At 41.2% G+C, this 22,228-nt stretch overlaps 1 protein-coding gene across 14 annotated transcripts in view; it reads left to right on the forward strand.

Annotated features, from left to right (window-relative positions):
* Nucleotides 1-22,228, forward strand: part of ZBTB20 (zinc finger and BTB domain containing 20) — a 2,277,743-nt gene that overhangs the window by 818,610 nt on the left and 1,436,905 nt on the right. For 11 of the 14 annotated variants that reach the window (XM_078656729.1, XM_078656731.1, XM_078656734.1 and 8 more), the window contains one exon: nucleotides 6,144-6,233. The exons of the other annotated variants lie outside the window; for them this stretch is intronic. The gene's annotated coding sequence lies outside the window, so the exon portion shown is untranslated. The remainder of the gene's footprint in view (nucleotides 1-6,143; nucleotides 6,234-22,228) is intronic. 14 annotated transcript variants of the gene reach the window in all.

A 22,228-nucleotide genomic window follows, 5' to 3' on the forward strand; every position in this document is an offset into this window, starting at 1 on the left:
TTGTCCATCAACATTCATCATCGTCTGTCTCCTATAACCTTTTATTTTACCCTCTTCCAAACATGTAGAGCAATTGTCAACCCACAATTCCCAAGCCTTGGCCATCAAAACGACACTTTAAGCCTGTTTTTACAGCACATCATATCTAGGTGTCATTTAGGCACTAGATCCAACAGTTTCACTCTAAAACTCTACTCCTCCTGGGAGGTGCTAAATTGTCTGATCTCATTAACACGCTCCCTTCCGTTGAAAGTTCTGACAGTATCTGTGCATTTCTCTGACACATTAGCAACAAAACCTTCCATAGCTTCCTCCATTTTTTCAAGATTTTCTTGTACTAGCAGAAGCCTAGCCATATAGTCTGCCCTTTTATTTCGGCTTCCAGGACCAAATGGTACATTTGACTTGATTAAATGGCTACTGAATCTCACAATCCAAGCTGTAGCATTTGTTGAATGTTAATAGTAAATATTTATAAACTTGAATTTAAACTCAGAGTCCATACAAATGGCATATCACTTGCTCCAGGACAAAGATTTAAGAAAGCCGAAAAGACGTGGATCTTCCGCCAACCTTTTTAGCTTTCCTTCTAGACATGACTACGATACTGCAGGCTGTTAAGAATAATTGTTTGCAATCTGGCACCAAAATGCCCTTTAGGGTGATAGCTCTTGCTTTACAAATACTAAACTTAACCTAAACTAACCTTTACCAGAGATTTTTTTGGCATACGTGTAGCAGGTATTAATACAGAGCGTGATCCAGCAGATGATGGTCCTCTTCTGCACAGCCTTGCCTTTTCCATCGGGCGAGTCCCGCAAAGAGCTGATCATCCACCCATTGTTCTCTGGTGCGATCAATGTAAAACCTCAGTGCTTTTTTGGAGTCCACGTGATACAGTCTCTCCTCTTCCTTAGAGGGGTGAGGAGAAGAAAAGAACGCCGTTAAGGTAATATTGTGACTGTCAAGGAATGGCGTCAGGACTTTCAACAATAAGCATGCTTGGTCGCATCTGCAGAAAAGGAGGTTATCTGGAAGAAGGTGGGGTATGATGGCACGTTGATAGTGAACCCTAGTGATGACAGGTTTTCTGTAGTCTGGAGGTGGTTGACGGCTATCTGGGGCATGACAGTCGTCAAGGTGTAGGGAAAGACTAGAACATCTGACCTCGGAAGGTGTGCTGCACACTATCACTTTTGTGAACACCACGGACGCTGGTGAGACCAGAGGGGAGCACCTCAAACAGAAAATACACCAACATGAACCTCATGTAGCGCCAGTGGACCTGCATAACTGGAATAGGCGTTCTGCAAATCCAATGCCACCATCCAGTCTCCAGGGTTGAGGGCAGGCTAGGCATGGGTGTTGAGAGGGGTGCAGGTCTAAAATCGGACGAAGGCCTCTGTCTTTCTTTGGCAACAGATTGTAGCAGGAATTACTCTCACAACCCACTTCTGGTGCAGGAAACTCTTGATCTTGATAGCCCCTTTGGCCAAAAGGGCTTGCACTTCCTGCTGTAAAATCGACAAATGGTCCTCCGTTAGTCAGTCTGGGGTCCGTGGAAGGGGCGGCCGAGTGGTAGGTTGACAGTCTGCAGGTGATTAGGTCCAGCCAACCCTGGACTTACCTTTGATCCGTCCTCCAACCAGTCACGGCCCTCTAGGACCCAGCACTTGCACCTCGAAGCATCCGCCTCATCCTCTCGTTCTCTCTCCCTCCTCTCTCTCACTCTCTCCTGCTCTCTCTCACACTACTAGTGCCATTCACTGCTTGTTTCCTCCTTTGCCATCTCCATTAGGTTCTGTGTCATATCTTTGTGCCTTTTTACCTTGTGCCATTGTGTGTGCCTGTTTGATTTTTGCTCTTCTTCCTCTTGCCACCTTTGTACCCTCTCTATGTCTTGCACTCTATTGCCTCTGTTGTCTGTGTCCTATCTCGTTCTTCCTTCTGGCCTTGTGCTCTATTGCCACTTGTCACCTCCGTGCCATATCCTTGTGCCTTTTGCGTTGTTGTCTTGTTACCAATCTCAAAGAGGATTCTACTGGTGCTTTGTGAAGTAGAGTTTTGCCTCCTTTCTCGTTCCTTATTGTCTTCAGGTTCATCAGTGAGCAGTCACTGCAGTCCCTGCAGTCAAGACTTACCCCAGGCACCACAGGTAAACCTTATGAGGATCCGTCAGAGAATAGACATTTGCTTACGAGAGCCCTTGCAAGGTTTAACAAGCATTGGCATAGCAAATAGCAATTATAAGTATTTAGTTATGCAGCACAATATCCTTGGTGAAGCAACAGCTGATGTTGTTGCACCAAGGATATTGTACTGCAAAACTAAATACTTATAAGGTCCCAAAAGCGAGACCTATTGGCTATGTCAATTCTTGTTTACACTTGTGTTATGGAGTGTAATATGATAGCAATATAAAATCAATTTTTTATCCTGGAGAGCCTTACGCTTCATAGGAAAGTTTTTGAAATTAAGCATTGTGTACCATTTTGTTAAAATGTTAATGAAGTTTTTGTGTAACCACAAACAAAACAAGCATTTGCAATTTAATAGGTCTCGCAATTGCAAGATTTTGACCTATTGACATTGTAAATGGCAATGCCATTTATTTATTTGTTTAAAAAAAAGTGCAGTAATTAAAGGCATTGTCCTTTACAATACCAATAGGTCAAAGTTTCTAAAATGCAAGACCTATTTCATTGCAAATGCTTGTTTACAACTGGCATTCTGAACTCAAATATCTGAAAGTGCTTTCATAAGTGTTAATGAAGAAACAAAAGAGTTTCAGTGAAATCAAATATTTGTCTAAGATCACACAATTTAAGCTGAAAAGCCGTAATTTATCCATGTTTTCTAATTTAACTGTGCAAATCGGCCAAGAAATGGACACCTAGGTGACTTGTTAAGGCTTTGTTATAATCTCTTTGTGGATTTTTCAGCAGTTTTTATATAGCATGAACTCGACCCAAATGTATTTGAGCACTTTTCACGACTGTTACTTATATTACACAAGAAGATATTAATAGGCAGGGGGGCGATTAAATGATTTACCCAAAAACAGAGGATTTTGAGCTGATTCCTAAACTAGAAGCTAACATATTGCAAGAGGGAGTTGTGAACTAAAAAGTGAAATAAGGCAAGGGGAGAGTAAGAGAGAAAAGTGGGAAGGGAAATGGAATAGTAATGAAAGTGTGGAAGAGCTAATGAAAATATGGGTAAGAAGGTAGAAATGTAAAACGAAGAAGTGAAAGAAAACTAGTGATGAGGAGTATGAACGGGAAATAATAGAAGGCAATAAAATTAAGAGGAGATAGTGGGCGAAAGTAGGATGAAACTAACAATGAGGGAGGAGGACAGTGGGAAAAGGGATACAAAGAGATGGAGAGTTAAATCGAGAGTTGAAGAGAGGGAATGAGTGGCAGAATGACTAGGAGGATAGATTAGATGCAGGAGGGTGAAGTCTGACACTTTTTTCTTTCATTTTCATATTTAACTTTCTCCTGTCATACCTCTTATTTTTTTTAGTAATCTATTCTGCAGTCTTTCTACTGTGTCAAACCCATTACAAGGAAGAGCACTCGAGAATTGACAGCAGTCCTCAATGCGAGTCCTCACCAAAGATAAAAGCAGTCATCAATGCATCCTTGCTCTTGTTGGTTGTACCTCTATATAACACACCATCCATTTTTTCTGTTGCTTTCTCCTACTGATTGCAACCCGGAGAACCTCTTTTGGAGCTTCTCCTCGGACCACCCATGCTTGTTGTTAGTCTTGAGCAGAATCGTGTGAATGTGTGTTTTTAAAACTAAGGAGTACACGTTTTATGATACTTCATCAATCTCCACTGACACCACATCAAAATAGCAAATTAGAGTTCTCTGGTATGACCTTGCCTGGCTCAGTGATCAATGCTGCTTGGATGCTGTAACCGACATGTTTTAAAAATTTTCTCAATCCTTTCTCATCAATTTTCCACTCGCTGCAGAGTAACTGAACTGTAGTTGGAACCTCCTTGTGTCAAACGCTTCAGCACCTCGTCAGGGGTAGTAAGCGCTATCTGTCTTGCTCCACTTGCCTTTCCAATAAATCTTTGAACAGGGTTTCCAGTGCTGCGGTTGGCACTTGTTTTCAGATCATTATCATGCACAAATGTGGTCTGCTCCACTCCCTTGTACTAGCTCAGATGTCCTTGATTGATTGTGATCCTGTTCGAACATTCAGACCTTTGTCACTTGTCTGTGATGCATAAGCATCCTTTTCTATATAGATCAAAAACATTGATTGGTGCTCTTGCCATTCTGACTGCTTGCCTTTGTCATCTCAGATTACCTCCTGTCATCACGTGTGGGTGTCTTCTTGAAACACAGATTACTTGAAGTCTCAGAGATACAGCGCGCTGTCTAGCAGAGACCTAAAAAGCAGGTGCTGTCCATGTTTGCCCTCACCCTCAGGGTGGAAAAAACGGCAACTCTGCATCAACACTAACCTTCACTGCCTTTGATGTAACTTCAAAGAGACTGGTTATAGTTATTTCAGTCTCATCATTTCAAAACTGTGGCATTTTCAATATTCTATAAAACAAAGCCATAGTTGTTTCTTTTTTATTTCATGCAACTAACAACCATTGACAACCATTGACAACGCCAACAGTCCTGGCTTGCAGGTGTAATGTTACTTGCGGTAATCTGTATCTGAATGCAATGATAGAAACAGCAAAATACCAGGGTATTTGAGTAAAGGTGTTTTTTGAGCCACGCCCTAAATTACATGGGCCACGCACCTTTGAAAGACCCCTTCCCCACACACACACAGTTTTTTCATTCCCAGTTAAAGCCCTGGCTCTCATCGAGGCAGCGCTGCTGTTCCTCCAGTGAGCCCCGAATACCACTATCTGTTACAGCACCATTACTGCTCTGCTGCTCATCACACCAAGGCGACAGAACTGTACTCTCCTGCTCTTACAGTAGGCTTAATGAGCGAACCGCACTGTGTCCCCAATGATGTCAGTGCCACTACTCCGGTGCTTCCAGTGCCATGCCAGTACTGTTCTACCAGTGGTCACAGTAAACGTTGTTCTGTAGGTTGCAGTGAGGACCCGGTACTGTTCTTCCAGAAGTTCCAGTGCAACATCTTTACCACAGCTCTGGTGTCCACAGTGAGGCATCACACTGCTCTTAGAATGGCTGTGGCGGAGCACCAGGACTTCAAGACCAGTGCACACGTGACGTACCACTATTCTAGTACAGACACCAGTACTGCTCTTCCGCGAAGCACAGTGAATACAAACAAGAAGGAGCAGCTAAAAGGTAAAACAGTGTTTAAAAGGAAATTACCTTGTTTAATAAGTAGTAGTTTAATTTTAAAATATAGAGAATAAATGAGTAAAAAAAAAGCGAGACGGTGTTTATTTTTTTAATTAATAACATTTAAAAAAAGTAAGGGGCCGATTATGATAGCGGTTTTTCCGCAGCCTCAAAAGACCCACCTCCATATTAGGATGGCGGTGGGTCTGGGATTCCGTCCGCAGCCTTTCCGCCGCGGTCGCCTTCCGACCGCGGCGGAAAGGCTCTAACATGGCTGGCGGTGTCTATCAGACACCGCCAGCCATATTAGGATGGAGTGAAAGGCATGCTTTTCCGCTGCGGCTTTTCCGCCGTGGAAAAGCATACGGAGTTTCACTTCGGGGGCCCGTTGCGGGCCCCCTGGATGAAGGGGGGGTGGGTGGTGCACATGGGGGGTACCTATGGTACCCCCCTGCATTTGCGTGCACAACGCAGCAGGCACCGCGCGGTGCCTGCCGCTTTGTGCATGCAAATGCAATGCATGCATTTTTAACATTGTGGCGGGTGCAGCTTGAAGCTGCACCCGCCGCAATGTTAAAGATAGAGGATGTGACCGCCACCCTGGCAGTCACATCCTAATCTGCTCGGAGGGAACGCCGCAGCCCATGCGGACGTTCCCTCCTCCTCAGGGGTCTCCGTCCGCGATCCTAATCGACCTCTAAGTGTTAATTTTATAACATTTTATTGTTTTTAAAGTGTTCACAATGCTTTATTTTGTTTAAAATACTTCTAAATAATAATAGTAAGTTAAACATAAACAATTTATAAATAGTCCGTTTTTCTTTTTTGTTGCACCAGATTACGTTTCCGCGTAAACGTGATACTTGAAGGCAGCCATTTTGAGAAGCGTCACCGGACAGAGCAGAAGCTTGGGAGACCTGTGGTAAGGTAAGAAACTTTTAAATACTTACATACAATAGTGCATGAGCGATTTCTATTGCAAGGAGAGTCGAGGGAGGTTTTTAGATGTTATAAATGTGTTTAATTTGTTTTATAGTAACATGTCACCAACTATGGCGATAGAGTATGCCCACGTCGGGTCACTTGTTTACCTTCAGAAAATGTTTGAGTTTAAAAAAAAATAGGATCCAGAAAGGATATCTAATTGTAAATAATGTTATTTGATAGTAATAATGAAAAAAGTAATTGGATTATAACAATGCTGTCAAATAAAAAGATGGATTTTCAGCACTTTTTTTTGGGTTCCGGATGGACATTGTGGATTTTTTATGGTTGACATCAATGCTTTTTTGGATTATTATATTCTCGAGTTGGATTGCGGATTCAGAAGGTTTGGAATTTTGTCAATATATTGGAGAACGTTCATTATCATGGAAGTTTTGAATTAAAAACAATCTGGAGCAGGAGAAGATATACTTATTGATTTGCTCGTGGAAAATCGACCTTTTTACTTTTCGTTTGATTTATTTGGAATGCTTTAATTTTGTTAGTACTTTTTCTGGAATGGACACACATTTTTTAAATGGTTTTGTTGAATCAGAAAAAAACTGGGGGGTTTTTCTGGGATTTTTGCAAGTGGATTTGTTATTGGAAAAAAGACAGTCATGGACGTCATATTTTGGATTGCAAAGATAAAGACTTGAAAAAAGAAAATATCTAAGGTAAAGTGACCTTACTTACTAAATTTATAAATGTTTAAAAAAATGCCAACTGAAAGAGGATATATATTTTAGGGTAAAACAGGAAAGTAATAGTGTAGTGTGTATTAGTAATGTAGAACGTGTGCAACATTATCCAGGTAGTCTGAAGTCACACACAACGAAAATTGTTGTAAAGTTGCCAATAGTCTCTCTGACATTTCTTTTGATTTTTTGCTAATTCATGGGTTAAGACTACCTGTTAATATTCTCATTTCTTGGAAACTTTGCTCCTTCCTCAAAGTTTCCAAAAAATGAAAAAAGTTTGGGTGAACTTTACCAATTGTATGGTTGAAGGAGTTGTGCCATCCCTCTATGGCATTGTTTGTCCTTGCTCCTCCTTCTAAGCAGTTCGAGTAGCAGTTCCACCACTCCACATGGAAACGTGGCTTCCTCCTGCGACCCGAACTGCTTAGATGCCCAATCCATGTGTCTTCAAAATAATTTTGTAAGGGTGCCAATTTTTCTTTGTTTGTGTAAAAAAGTCAGATTCAGTAATTGCAGTGTAGTACTCGTCTACACTATCAGGAGGAACAAAGCAAAGTGCAGTTCGTTTTTTTAGTTCAAATTGCAGTTTGCTATCCGATATGTAATCCACAACTAAGGATTTTTTTTATTTCTTATGCCAAAATGCCTGGGAAAAGTGGAAATAACATCCTTGAATTTGGGTATCCACGTACGTTTTGGAAATACCATTAATCATTGCAAATTCAAAATCAATAATAATTTTCCTAGGACTTTTGTTGGATGTTTTGGATTTTATCACTGTTAAAAGTTCAGTGTAAGTTGTGGTTTGTTTATTAGGTAGCAAACTGTATGCTAAGGGGACTACTGTATTGTTAATTTTAGCATGAATGGTGTATATTTGGGTGAAAGGATGGGGCATGCTTTTAAAAGTCCCATCCATCATCCAAACATCACTATTCTCCAACTTAACTAGATTACGTGGTGTGCTAAGTATGAGGATTCTTTTCAGAGGGTTTTTATTGTCATGCAGTTAAAAAGGTTCGTTAGAAATAAAAACAGAGAGTTCAGGAGGAATAAGTATGTCAGAGAAGGTTTGTGGTGTAACTCTTTGTGGGTTACTTGCCTGTTTTTTGCGTGGTATAATACGTCTCAGATTGGGTATAATGGGCATACTGCTGGTGACATGAGTTGGGACATGTTGTGCAACCTCCTTCAAAATTTAACCACAGGAGTCATTGGAGGTGCTTGCAATTTCCTTCAGTTCATTAATTGTTTCTCTCACCTCAGTCTCTATTGCAGAGGCAGAGTGGTCATGGTCTGAGTCACCCAGAGTAACCGCTCTGCCTTTGCAATGGGTTGAGTAGTATTGCACACACCTCCAATGACACCTTGGTTCTGTTATTCTCTCCTTGCAATAAATGCACCCTTGCATGCTTGAGGAGGCGGTTTCCCTTGCTTGATGTAATGTAATTTGCTGTCTTATTTGATGACATTATCTGAAATGAAATGAAAATGTAGAAAGCAATGTAAGTTTTAATCTATTTTCAGATAATTGTTTTTTTTAGTTGTTCATTTTTAAAGTATGTTCTAAAAACATATATTGATGATTAATTGCTCTGTTTGGCAAACATTATATCTTCCTGTGGAAAAAAAAAATAGATTTGAGAAATTGTTTCAGTTCAAATTACCTTTTGGATTGGCTTTCTTTGCTACTCTGTTCTTTGTATATGTTTACAATGTTGATTCTTTTTTCTGGAATAGAAAAAAACATAGCTTTGAATTATTTATATGGATTTTTTGGTGTGTTGCTCATTTTGGAGAAAAAAGTGTTAGTTACATTTTCTCTATTATTTGTTTAAATGAACTTACCTTTACTATCATTTTCTGAGGTTCCGAAATTGGTGTATCTGTTGTTTTGAAGGTTTGGCAAAGCTGGTTTTGTATGGATTTACTGTGATCTTTTTACTGACTGTTGATATCTGTTGAAAATTAAATTATATACCTTTAATTAATTTTTAAAAGGTGATATACCTTTTTTAAAAAGTTAATAGCATTTTTTAAAAATTGAGTTATACAATGTAATGAATATCCAATCATGTAAGCAATTTTTTGATAACAATATGTAATTTAAAACATTCGATAAGTGAGCTTCTTTACAGTTGCAGTTAGCATCATAAATTTAATTAAAAAATAATTTTCCAGGCTCCCTCGTCCACACATTGTCAACTTTTTTAAGAAGATATGCTCCTAAAAAAAATATATTGATTACTTTAGCTTTATTTTTTGGTTACATTTACCTTTTTTAATGTTATATCTTCCTTCTTTTGCAATTTTGATAGTAGAATTTTCAATCCAGATTATTTTTCAATGTTGATTTTTTCTTTAGATCTGCTAGAGTAAATAAAGTAGATAAGAAACATTACTATGAATTTTAAGTGTCTTTTCTCAGATTCAAAATTTTTGAAAAAAATGTACTCACCTTAAAAAGTTGTGTTTTGCCGATTGCAGGAGGTTTAAAGGATTTTGGATGCTTTTTGGAATGTTTTTTGGATAAGAATTTTGGTTCTGAATTGTCAGTCTGTTGGAATAAATATGAATAGAATTGGTGTGGATTTTTAAAAAAACATTAGGTTTTAAAATTCATGGACTTTCAATCCTCTTTTCACATTTTAATCCTTTGTATGCACCACTTTAAAATGTTAATATTTATTATAAGTCCACAACTAACCACCTTTTTAACCTTAAAAAAAATCTGACTACTTTTTTAATTCTGTATCATTTAAAAATAAAACTGAGTTATTCACCTCTTGTTTTGCACAATTTTACTAGTTTATAACATAATAGCCATACTGAATTTTTACAAATTTTTTAAAGCGTTATATTTTCATTCACCAATTGATTTAGCACCACTTTCCTCACCTAGGTAAACGTCTTTAGCACACCACATTTCACGTTTTTGCTTAAACAAGAACATTGTTCAATGTTTATATATTTTTTATATGTCATTTACCCCACAACTATGTATCTTATCACCTAAGGATGGCTCATTTATTCATTTCACAATATTTAATTTCAAAAATTCTAAAACACTAGAGGCTTTATTTCATATCATGGAGACTGTTGTAGGACGTGTGGATTAGACAAGCTCATAAAATGGTGGTCCGTTTTCTTTTCTATTGTCTTCGTTTCAGACTATGTCATTTGTGGGTATTTTATCTTAATTTTAAACTCTTCAGACTTGTAAAATTTTTATTTTATTTATTTGAATATTGTAATACTCGATTAATACTTGAGTATTAAAATTAATACCCGAGTAGTTATGTAACAGAGTACTTTTTTAAAATCATATGTGTGTACAGTTACTGCCCACATTTTAATACAGTCAAGTCAAAAAATGTATTGTTCTTGATTATTTAAAATCATTACAAAACACAGTAGAAAAATTATCCTTAAAATTTTCAAACAATTTGTAATACATATTACATAAAATTATCATCTAGTTACCTTGCCCATTACCGTGTGCTTAAAATCATAGAATTTATTTGGGAGGCTTATTTTATACATCGTTAAGTAAAAGGGCAAATGGTCCGTAAAAGTTTTTAGCTGGCCATCTCAATTAAGTCCTTCATTCTAGCCCATTATTAACATGTTTTCCACCCTTGCTAAAATTATCTGTCAAGCATTGAGGTTAGTTACTGTTTCCTACTTTACTTGTTTCCCCAAGTTCAGCTTGTCGTAGGAGAGATTGTACTTTTCTCATATATTTAACCCCCTACAAGCCAACATGGGTGACGATCCCTCCAGCCATCGAATTACAGCTTGCCTGCATGTGCGAATGTTCAGTTTATTAAAAATGTCCTTTAAAAGCCATCTCCTTAGATCCATGAGAGCCGGGCATACGCATAACAGGTGGGGTAGCCATTCTTTTTGGTAACCACATAGGCGAAAATGAAGATCCGTATAAACGCCGTTCCAAGATGGTTGTAAATCTTTCGAAAGGTGTAGGCCCAACTGATATTCTATGTATTTCTTCTTTAGCATCATGTTAATGTTAATGTGACTTTCTAAGTATGCCTGGGGTTTTGTCAAGGAATATGAATTAATCACTGTCCACCCATGTAGGCGCTATGAGATTGCTGATTTATCTTCCAGAAAGAATTTCCATTTGGCAGCATTATTTATTATGTTTCAAAGCTGGCTCTGTCTGGAATAGTATCCCATGTCGATTGGATTTCTAATTCCCTCAAAGATTTGATCAGGTAATCTCCCCAACCACTTAAAGTGGTTTGGTTCAACTGGTTTTCAATTTCTTTCCAACACAGGCTGTCTAGTGAACCTTGTGCTGACAGGCGTATTTTGTGGCACAGTTTCACAAAACTCCTCATGCCCCGAGACTTCTGGTTCTGCAACCCAAATTCCAGTCGAACCTGTGCTGGCGAGGCTGATTTTGGGAGGTTAAAAACTGCTTTGTATACCTTTGTTTGGAGGTTGTTTAACAACCCAGCCTCTTTGCCACACCAGGTAACCAGAGCGTATGACAGAGTGGGTAAAGTCTGTGATGCTATCACCTTTAGAAGATGAGTGTAATTTGGGCAATCCAATTTTTTGTATAATAACCTGTATGCATAGATCAAGGAATGTGTTTTCGCCTTTAGGTCCATTTTATGTTCTTTGTGGGTCAATCCTCACCCCAACTTTAGACCTAAATATTTATAAGACGCTTCCTCTTTTATTGGTGATCCTTTTGCGTACCATTTAAAATTCGATTTTTTTGTGGTCTACTAAGCGTACCACCTTAGTCTTCTCCTTGTTCAATCCCAAGCTTTCGTGCTCTAGGTAAATAACGAGGCTGTTGATCATTCTTTGAAGCCCTATTGGTGTTTGGCTCAGCACCACAATGTCATCAGCATATTGTAAAAAAGGAATTGCCAGGTTCGGTGGATGTCCTTCCCCTACCTGCATGTGTTTAACAATATCTGCCATATATAGGTTAAATAAACTAGGGGCCAGGACGCAGCCTTGTTTTAAAACCTGTTGCATGCTGATTTCGGCAGTGATGCTGCGACCATCTCCCAGTTTTACTCTTGCCCAGGTGTCACTGTACTAGCCTATTATTGCCTCCAGTATATTCCTCGGCAGCCCCCATGATCTTAATTTTTCCCATAATTGGTTTCGGTTCACCCTGTCGAAAGCTGCTTTCAGATCTATAAAGCATGCAAACAGTCTGGTCTTCTTTTTTTTCTGCTTTTTCCTTAAGGAGCGCCAACGTTGTCAAATTTGTTAATGTACCTGTCCCTGGCCTGAAACCCGTTTGGAACATGGGAATTATGTTTGTTTCCTCCATCCAATCTTGGAGGTGCATCAGCAAGCATGATCCGTATAATTTTGCCTCCACGTCGATCAGCGATATCACCCTATAATTTCCTGGCTCATTATGATCGCCCCTGCTTGAAAATCGGATGTATGATATTCCCTTTCCAGGACTTGGGCATTTTATTTTGGCTATAAATCTGATTGAAAAGTGGTGTTAGATATTCTGCCCAAAACTCAGGTGAGTGTTTGAAAAGAGCGTTAGGAAGCCCATTTGGGCCTGCCGCACCCTCTGTTTTAAGGCGTTTTATTATTCTCTTCAGCTGTTTAATGTTTATCAGGATGTCTGAAACTGGTGCTGTATGTTTTGTTGTTTCTTCCGGATAATTAGGTTCTGGCAAGGTAGCATAATCATCACAAATGTCTTCTTCGGACAAGATCTCTTTACCCTGCCGTGGCATGCTAATATCTTCCTGCAGGTTTTCTTCTTTTTTTAAAAATGTTTTTGCTTACTCCCTGTTTTTGGCACATATTTCGCGCACTTTTAATATGCCTTTTTAGTTCATGATCCCTGCCAATAAACATATTTTGTACATACTGAATCCAGTTGTTTTCTCCAATTCCTGCCTCTTGTCTTAGTTGGTTGCCCTTTGTCCATTTATTAATAATACCCCAAAATGTCCAACCATTTGGGTTTTTACTGGCCAGTAGTAGTTTTGAACAAATACCTTCTTGGTATAATTTTTTTGCTTTACCCAGCATCTTCTTATACTTTTTTCGTAGGGTCCTTAATTTCACCTCACCTACTTTCTTTCTCTTTTTCACCACCATGGCTTGCCTTCGGACTTCACGTGAGATCTTCCTTTTTTCCTCCCGTAGGCTAAGATTAAACATTGGCTTTTTCCCAGTATCCATTCTTCCTTTGTTTGAATTAGTGACAGGAAAATTACGGGTTAAAACTTCGCATAGATATTCCCAAGTCTTTATGAGATCTTTGTATTGGGTTTTTATTGAAAGCAAGTGTTCTTTAAATTTATCCAATATTGGTTTTATATCCTTTCCAACCAATTTAAATTTCCGTAAGTTAAACTTTTCGGTATGTTGAATCAAGGTGTTAATTTTTTGGGTTTTATCAACAAATGTTGATTTTTGTAATTAATGGGAAATGGTCACTTTCTATACGTTGACCGACCTCAAATGTGATTACTTTCGGAACCAGATTGCTGCTGATTATCGTAGTCTATTGTCGATTGCCTTTTGTCACTTAAAAAAGTTACTGCCGCAGGTCTATCCCCGTTTGCGTTCCCATTCAAAATTGACAGACCCAAATTTCCAAGTTCTTGGATTATATGATTATTCTTACTAAATTGCTGTTAAAATCACCAGAGATTATCAAGGAATACAGTTCGTGTGACTTTTGTAGCACTTGGATCAGGGTAATTAATGTAGTGATTTTGACCTTCTTCAATTTTTTTATCCGGGTGAACGTAAACTTTGAGCACTAATAAATTGTAATTAAGTAAGTTTAAATCGGATTTCCCTGTGAGTTTTGTGGCTTGCAGCCAATTTACCCCAGTGTCGATTTCTACCACTTGCCATCAATACTTTTGTGTAATGTATGTTGTTAGACCGCCTCTCGGGTGCCCGAAAGTTGAGAATCTTTCTGCTAAGGTATGAAGCTCTATATAACCGGGGATTGATACTAGGATCAGATTCCAAGTTTCTTGAAGTAATATTAATTCATGTTGTTCCAGAAAGTTCGCTGTTTCATGGTCTTGCCCCATATTATTAAAGCCATGAACATTCCATGAACAGATGCAGATTTTATACGAGTTCTCCACGCTGGGCTCATCCCTAATTCTTTAAATATTTCCCGTTTTCTGCCAATTACAATGTATTATCTGATACTGGGATTTTGTTTCCTCGTTTAACTTTACTTGCATGTTAGGAACACTTATTGCTTAAGGCCTTGGGAACCCAGGACCAATCAATGCTTTTATCCAGCCTAGTATCTTGTTCCTCTGGGCTTGCCAATCTCTTCACACCACATCCTTTTTTTTGAGGAGTTACAGAGCACGTGCTCTTTAAACATGACTTCTGGTTATTCCCAACTTAATTTTCCTTTTTTTGGTTTATGGTGGTTTTTAGAAGTGGAAATGGATATTTTTGCCATTTGTGACGTCTCAGCACAATGCCCCATGCATCAAAGGTTAGGCTCATGGCATATATCCTATCTACTAAAGCCTTTTAGGACCAGGTGGTCAAAGACTCCTCGACATCGGGGTTGTTTGCATTGGTTTTAAACTCTATGGATAGAAGGTCTTGTGATGATATGTCTTCTAATTCTGGAAGTGTGGACTCTAAGTGATGTTCTTTTTGTAGCAGCTTACATGTTCTCCCATTTTCATTTATCCTTATTTTTATTGGGATCCTTGCACTATGCTCTACGTTGTTTGTTTGTTCTTTTGCTTTTTGATGTGAGGTGATTTTACCTCCTTCGTAACTTTCAATAGTTTGTTTTTCCTCGTGCCTGGGAGAGTTTTGGGCCCCCATGTCTCTCTTCGCTCCTGTCCTTAGGTATCGGGATTTCGATTGCCCGCTGTGTCATTCCTGCCCGTTCTTCAATTTCTGTTTGTCACGGTTGCTTTATATCCCCTTTTGCAGGGGTCCGGTCTTTACATGGTTGCTGTATAGTTTTGTATTTTTGTAAGTCTTGACTCTTTCTCTCTTGTTTGTATTCTTGCTTTATAAAGATTGGAGAGTTCAAGGATTCATTCAGCGGATTACATCCGTTATCCACTCCTGATTGGTTTGAATGCTCTAGAACCTTATTTGAGAGGTTTGATTTTTTTTTTCCAGCGGATGATTCTCTTTTTTTGTTATTGTTTGATTATTAAAAATAGGATAAATATGTTCATTTGTAGGTGGTTTCACATTACGCTGGACCCTACCCTTTCTCACGCGTTTTCTTTGTCTTTATGTCAGCATGCATTTTTTAAAGTATCACTCGTGCTTTGTGTGGCATCAATTTGGCGAAATCTCTGTTCTAAACATTCCTCTTTTGCCTCTTTTACCTCTTGTTCGGGGTCATCATTTGTACTTAGATCTTTGAATTCATTAAATCGCCCATTTTCCTCGTTAGCCTCCTTGACCCTGTTGGGACTCATGTTTTTGTTGTGCCTTATCGATGACTGTACTGCCCCTAAGATATCTTTAATATGTTGGGAAGATTTGACAATTTGTCCACAAGTTTGCCACATACGCAACTTGGCTGTATTTGTGAGGTATCTATATGTTGCGCCCGATATGCCCTCCTGGGTATAAGGGCTGCCATGTGGTCCCACTTGGTGTTTATACCTGAAATGTGTCCAGCGATGAGATTTATACCTCCATTTTATCCGATTGAAAGTTCAAGGCCCTTATTGCATGATCCAATGTACTTAACAATGCTTCACTCCAAGGGGCCTTATGAACCTCTCCAACCGATATTTCCAAATCCCCTGACCCTTGTTCGAGCCTGCTCACAGATGAAATTGTTATTGGGGATGACAGGTTTAACTTTTTTGGCCAGCATCTATCTTCTTCATACGTCTTTTCCGGTTTATCAGGACTATTATCTGGGCATAGTGATGTAGATTCCAACCTTTCTTCTCCACCCCGTATCCGTCCCTTTTCGGGATCTGTTGATAATCTGCATCCACCTAGTGGATCTTGTTTTTTGCTAGAATCTTCTTGTATTCGGGATTGGGTGTGTATTTGTATTTGTGTGTTGGGTTCCAATATTTGATCCAACCTTATCTCATTGGTTAGGGAGAAGGAGGTTGACCAAGCGTCGTCTTGTATGGTGATATGCTCAACCCCAGTTTTATTTTCCTTGCTTATGAAAATACTATCCTTCTCCTCATTCCTTTTATTTATTTTTATAACATTTTAGAGTTTTAAAGAATTGTGTTGGTGTATCTGAGCTATTGCCAGAACCAGTTTGCATCCTAGGGTTTTGCTATTTATCTCAGCAAAAGTCTAAGAATTTTGAAGATGGTCTGTTGGTTTTGCCCCTTCATCCTGGGTTGTCAATTGTTGTTTGACCAGAGGATTTTTCTCAATAATAATTATTTGTGTGCCCTTCTCCTCCTTCTCTCTCCGTTCTGGCGGATGTTAGCTGTTATTAACCCTTGATGCAGGTGCAATTGGACTTGGCAGATAGGCTTGTTCCTCTGTTTGTGCGTAAATGGCAGCCACTGGTTCCTTTAAAAAGAAAATGTTTTGAATCCCGATGAATTTTCTTGGGCTACTCGTCGACATTTCAGGAGCTGAAACCAGTCTCTCCCTTCGTCGTATGGCCGCCTTTTTTTTTTGATTCTTAACTGGCCCTTGATCTTTGCTTTCAACATTTTTTGTTTCTTTGGTTACCTCCTGTCGCACTTTTCCTGATCTCATGATTTCTTACGGATGGAAGCAGCCCTGGCTAGTGCCCCCGTTTCTTTTTTTAAATGTCAAGCAATAGGGTTGAAAACCCGATACTTGATGAATACTTGATGATTAATGTTCCCCCTGTGCGCTACCCCTTTAACTCGTGATTCTGGATGAGTTTTGGGCGGGGACAGTGACCAGTTTCCAAGTGTATAATACCAAAAACAAATAGGAAATCAAAAAGGCAGGAATCCAACGTGGAGTACCCAGGCCAGTAAATAGTGATCTTTTCCCTTCTGAGTCCGGTAAATTCCCAGCCCTGCCCTGGGCAGTGGCTAATGTTGTTTTTGCTCTCCCTCGCGAGCGGAGCTCACGGGGGGATGCCGGCTGCACCTGTCCTAGACAGGTCGCCTCTGCGAACCACCCCCCCGGCTCTTACTTTGCGGTTGCCGCTAATGGCAGTCGCGCTCGCTCCCACCTGTACCACCTGTACCAGGGGAAAAGTCCAGCCGGGAGTAGCACCTCTTGTGTGAACTTTCGGCGGGTTTTTAGGTGATTTTAGGCGGTTTTCGGCGTGGGTTGCAAGATCATTCAAGGAGTTAGGCGGGGCTATGGCTGTTGCTGAGGTATGGGGCGGTATGGCTGAGGCAAAGGCATAGGCCAAGGCAGTGGATTACTAAAAGCGGCTACTCAATTTCTACCGCATCCTTCCTGCACTGCCAGTGCTCACCTGCAGCCGTGAATTTCCGCCTTCCGCTCCCACTTGCACCAGCTCTGCGTCAAAGTCTCTGGCGTCTCTGGAGTCTTCCGCGGCAACAGTGCAATACCCGTGAATCCCCGCTGCCGCTAGGGTTAGCGCTAAGGTTGGCGCTAGGGTTGGCGGTTGACAGCTGGCGGCACCCGGTAACTCCGGCAACTCCGCAACACCGCAGCGGCTTTGCAGCTCCTCGCTCTGCTCTCGCGTCTCACGTGGTGGGGGCGGTTCCCTAACGTTTAGCGATGGATGTTCTCTCTATTGTCACTCTAGCTTCTCTTTTTCCAAAGTAACAAGCACATTTTAATACACTTACCCACCCAAAACCCTATTTTCCCTGCATCCCATGCCAGGAGGTATTTTACAAAATTATTATTTATATATTTTTGCGTTGTAATGGCATGCGTAGTATTGTCTTGCGTTGTAATGGCTCTTTTAATTCATTTCATATATTTGCGTTGTAATGGTTTACGTCGTGAAAACATTAGTTGTGAAAGACTTAGGGGTCCATTACGATGTCGGGCGGATCGTCACCGCCATGCGGGCGGTGGCGATCCGTCCAACATCCTTGCCCGCCCGCCACCCATTTCCCCCCCGCCATATTACTATGGCGGCGGGGACCGCGGCGGACGGAAAGACCGTCCGCCGCTTCTCTGCCCCGGTCACCTTGACATTTTTTGCATTGTGGCCACAATGTTAAAAATGCAGGATGCGCGCGCCACAGTGGCTAATCAATCTAATACCCCCCACGGGACCCCCGCCCTTATGGCGGTCGGTCCCGAAATCCGATAGGATGGTGGACGTCATCCTAATGACCCGCTATGCATTGTAATAAATGCGTTGTAAAAGCATGCGTTGTAATAGCATGCGTTGTAATGTCATACGTCCATATGCAGCAACCCCCCTCGCTGAGCTTCACAAGCTGTGGGTTTCACTGTAGTACGAGGTGATGTCACAGCACTTCCGAGCCAATAAATGAGGTCTCATTGTGATACATTTCTGATGAAAACCACAAAGCACTTCACAGTTCTTTTGGATTCTGTGCTCCCTGAATTGCATCTCGAGTGAATTAAAAAATCCCTGTATAAAGCGGGTCTGCATTCTTAAATGTGTCTATAAGCACGGCTGCTGGTGAGAAAAGGGTGGTGCTTTCACTTCCTGGATGGGTGCACGGTCACATGTTCGTAATGAACGGAGGTGTGTAGGCACGGTATGGGCTTGTGTTGGGCGGGGCTTGTGGTGTGCAGGGATGGTACGGGCTGTGATGATGCAGTCCTGGTGCACTTAAGCATACACCCCCAAATGCACAATGCCACCGCAAGCTGCTTCTGGAGGAAATGAGAGGCTGTTGCACCTTCACTTCCCTACTGTATCTGAACTGCTGTGGAGCGCTTGCACTCTTGAGGAGAACTCCATCGGACTGCTGCGAGGGTAGACACAAGCCCCTTCCCTTACTGTAGCACTCTGGAGGATCTGAGGTGTGGCTAAAGGCTGCAGGCGTGCCGTGCAAAATAAAAAAAAGGTCCACGCCGCCATTGTTGTTGATAAGGCGTGCTGCACGGCATAAATAAACATGTAATTCCCCCCCAAAAAAAAGATTTGGGCGAGCTGCTCTATATAAAAAGAAAGTAGCACGCCTATAATTGTTCAATATCAAAGGGGGGGAGGCCACTCTGCTTGCTCAATTTCGGTGTAGAGTGCAGTGGTTTTACCAACACGTAAGAGTGACGTGGCCGCGCCGTCATGAAAGTGAAAGTGGCCAGATGGCACCAGGAGCAGCAGCAGCCAGCGGGAGGAGCTGGACGCTCTCTGTGGTGGGGGAGGGGGAGGAGTGTTTGAAAGGAAAGCCATGATCAAGCGATGTGTGGAATGCCATTACAGAAAGCCATAAGGCGGCTGCTTGTGTGCACGCGCGCGTAACCACAAGCTTGAGGCCAAGCAAAGCTTGTGGTAGCACTTTGAAAAGCCACTAACTTTAAGCCATCCTCGCGGTGGAAGGGGCCGCCCACCATAAGGGCGGGGGTCCCGTGGGGGCTATTAGGATGCGCCCGCCACAGTGGTGGGCGCATCCCGTATTCTTAACATTGTGGCGGGCGGTGCTGAAAGCACCGCCCGCTGCAATGGGAAAAATACATGTTGTGCATTTCAAAGCACAACGTGACAGGCACCGCGCGGTGCCTGCTACGTTGTTCTTTGAAAGGCCATGTGCACCCCCCACCACCCCGGAGTCCATGGGGGCAAAGCAGACTCTGCATGCCTTTCCATGACGGCAATGCCGCCACGGAAAGGCATTGAAAAATGCACATACTAATATGGCTGGTGGTGTCTTTCAGACACCGCCACCATATAGAACCCTTTTCCGCCTGGTCGACATGTCGACCGGGCGGAAAAGCGGCGGACGGTCTTTCCGTCCGCATGGACCCTCCAGCGATTATAATATGGCGGGGGTCATTTTGGCACGGATGGCGGGCGGATCGCCCCCGCCAGGCTGGCAGTGGCTACCGCCGGCCTGGCGGGGGCGATCCGCCCGCCATCCTAATGGGGCCCTAAATGTCTCGCAGATCATGTGCTGGCTCAGTCGAGACCTAAAAACCTGTTTTTATATCCCTTGCACATTTTAAGGTAAAAGATGTCTTTAGGAATAAAGAGAGAGGTCCAGATCTAGTTTCTGTTGGTTCGGAAATAAAGGAAGTGACAACTGCGTCAGTGCAGGTGGAGGCACCTATGTAGGTTCTGCTCGTCATTTCCGGAGCTGAACAACATCAGCGCAGAGCTGCACAGTGCTACCCTCTGGCACACAGAGGTACTGCTGGAAAGTTTCCTGATCCAGTCTGATTCCAAGAGAATATTCTAAAATTGAGGAATCTGTGAATAAAATGAAACTATCAAAAAACCCATTTGGCGTTGTAAATGCTTTTAAGTTCCTTAATTCTTGTAAAGAGTTTTGCCTCATGCATCATGGACAGCATGTCAACTCTTCTTGGCAAACAAGGTCTGTCCACCCATATTATTGTGTTTAGGCTTCTCAAATCAAACACATGAACATGGAACACATGTGTTTGCCTCTTTATCGAGAGTGAAATAGTGCACACACCTAAAGATGATTGATGCTGCTAGTACAATAGCACCCATATTACATCTTCTTTCAATATTTTACTTTAACTCCTCTCTCTGTATGTACTCTGATCATTCACTTCCACCCACATGACTCTATTTTATTCTCAGCACCCATTTCAGTCACCCACTTTACACCTGCAACCATAATTACTAGGCCTTCTTGTAAGTACAGGCTCTGATGGGGAAGACCTAATATATCTTGTCCATTCTGACATATAAATACCTTCTTCAATAGTGTTACCCATGAATACAGTGTAAGAAGTGAATTCTCCATCAAGTTCAGATTTATGATGAATATACACTGAATGAGACTGGAAGTATCTGCTCTTTCTCCACACCCTTCCGAACGTCTTGCGTGTTAGGATAGTTATATTGGGCCTGACTTTATCATGAGTTTAAGTGCTACACCATACATAATAATATCAGCAGCAATGAACCAAACATTGTCATCACTGCTGTAATCACATATTTTGCTCACTTTAAGTGATAAAACTAAACTGTTGAATCTTTCAACCATTTCATCTTATCACCTTCTCCAACAATGTGTTTTTGTCTTATTTGTATCGTCTTTGCACATTCTAGTGAAATGCCCCATTGTGCCATTATTACTACATGTTTCTTTATAGTCAGACAGAATTTGGATTGGATATATGTCTTAAAGATCTACACCTGTAGCAAACATTGGATCCGCTGTTCATTGATTCACCATGATCTTATGCTGTTTTTGGCCTTCACTTTCAATGGGGCTACATTTCCACAACCGATTTACCTCCTTCGCTTTGTCGCGACGGCTCTGAATACGATCAGCACAACCAACTGCTTCCTGAAAATGTGGATTCTTACTCAATAATGTGCTTATCAAATCATCCTTCTGCCAGTTGATCTCGTATTAGAGTTTATTCAAATGGCCAAATTCACAGTGATGCCAGGATTCTTAAAGCCACTACTTATTTGTCTACTCTCTCCCAGCCAATTGCTCTCTGGTTGAGATTGTATATCTTATGTTTACTAAGCTTTTTGTGTAGAAAATGTTTTCCAGAATTGTAATGACTTCTTTATAATGCTTCAATACTGCACCGTCAACTGGTACAATTTTTGATAAATGTGTGAAATTTTCTGTCTCTCCATGCCTAGGCAATGTTCAAGTATAAAGTTTTTTTCCTTCTGGTCTGCAATGATGACTATCTACCGCTCCAAGACACACAGGAATGGAATGACTCAGATCAGGGTGTGGGTTGTTTTTCCAGTAGGGAAGGTGGTTGGGGAGTCACAGTTGCCAGTGACTGAATTAATTTTACATTTATGTTTATATGCAAATAATCTTTTACACCCCTCCCCCAAGCTTTGTCACTCACTGTAAAATGGCTGAACAGTCTTCAGAATTTCAGTGTGGTGCTATGCTACCTACCAAGTCGGTGCGTGGAGACGTACCAAGAACACACAGAAACTGTAATGATGCCTGCACTGCACGTGTGAAGTGTTTCTGAGTTGCTGCTGTGCTTTGCAGTTGGGATGCGGGACACCCACACTTTGTGTACCTTACTGCTCATCATCGACTAAAGTGATGTAGAAGTCCTCCAGTATCGGGAATGAGGCCTGATGTACCTAACATCCAGTGCACTCCAACTCAGGCCCTACAGAGGGTTGCTCCTGAGATTGCAACTGAT

The sequence above is a fragment of the Lissotriton helveticus genome, chromosome 8, assembly GCF_964261635.1.
Source record: "Lissotriton helveticus chromosome 8, aLisHel1.1, whole genome shotgun sequence".
NCBI lineage: Eukaryota > Metazoa > Chordata > Amphibia > Caudata > Salamandridae > Lissotriton > Lissotriton helveticus.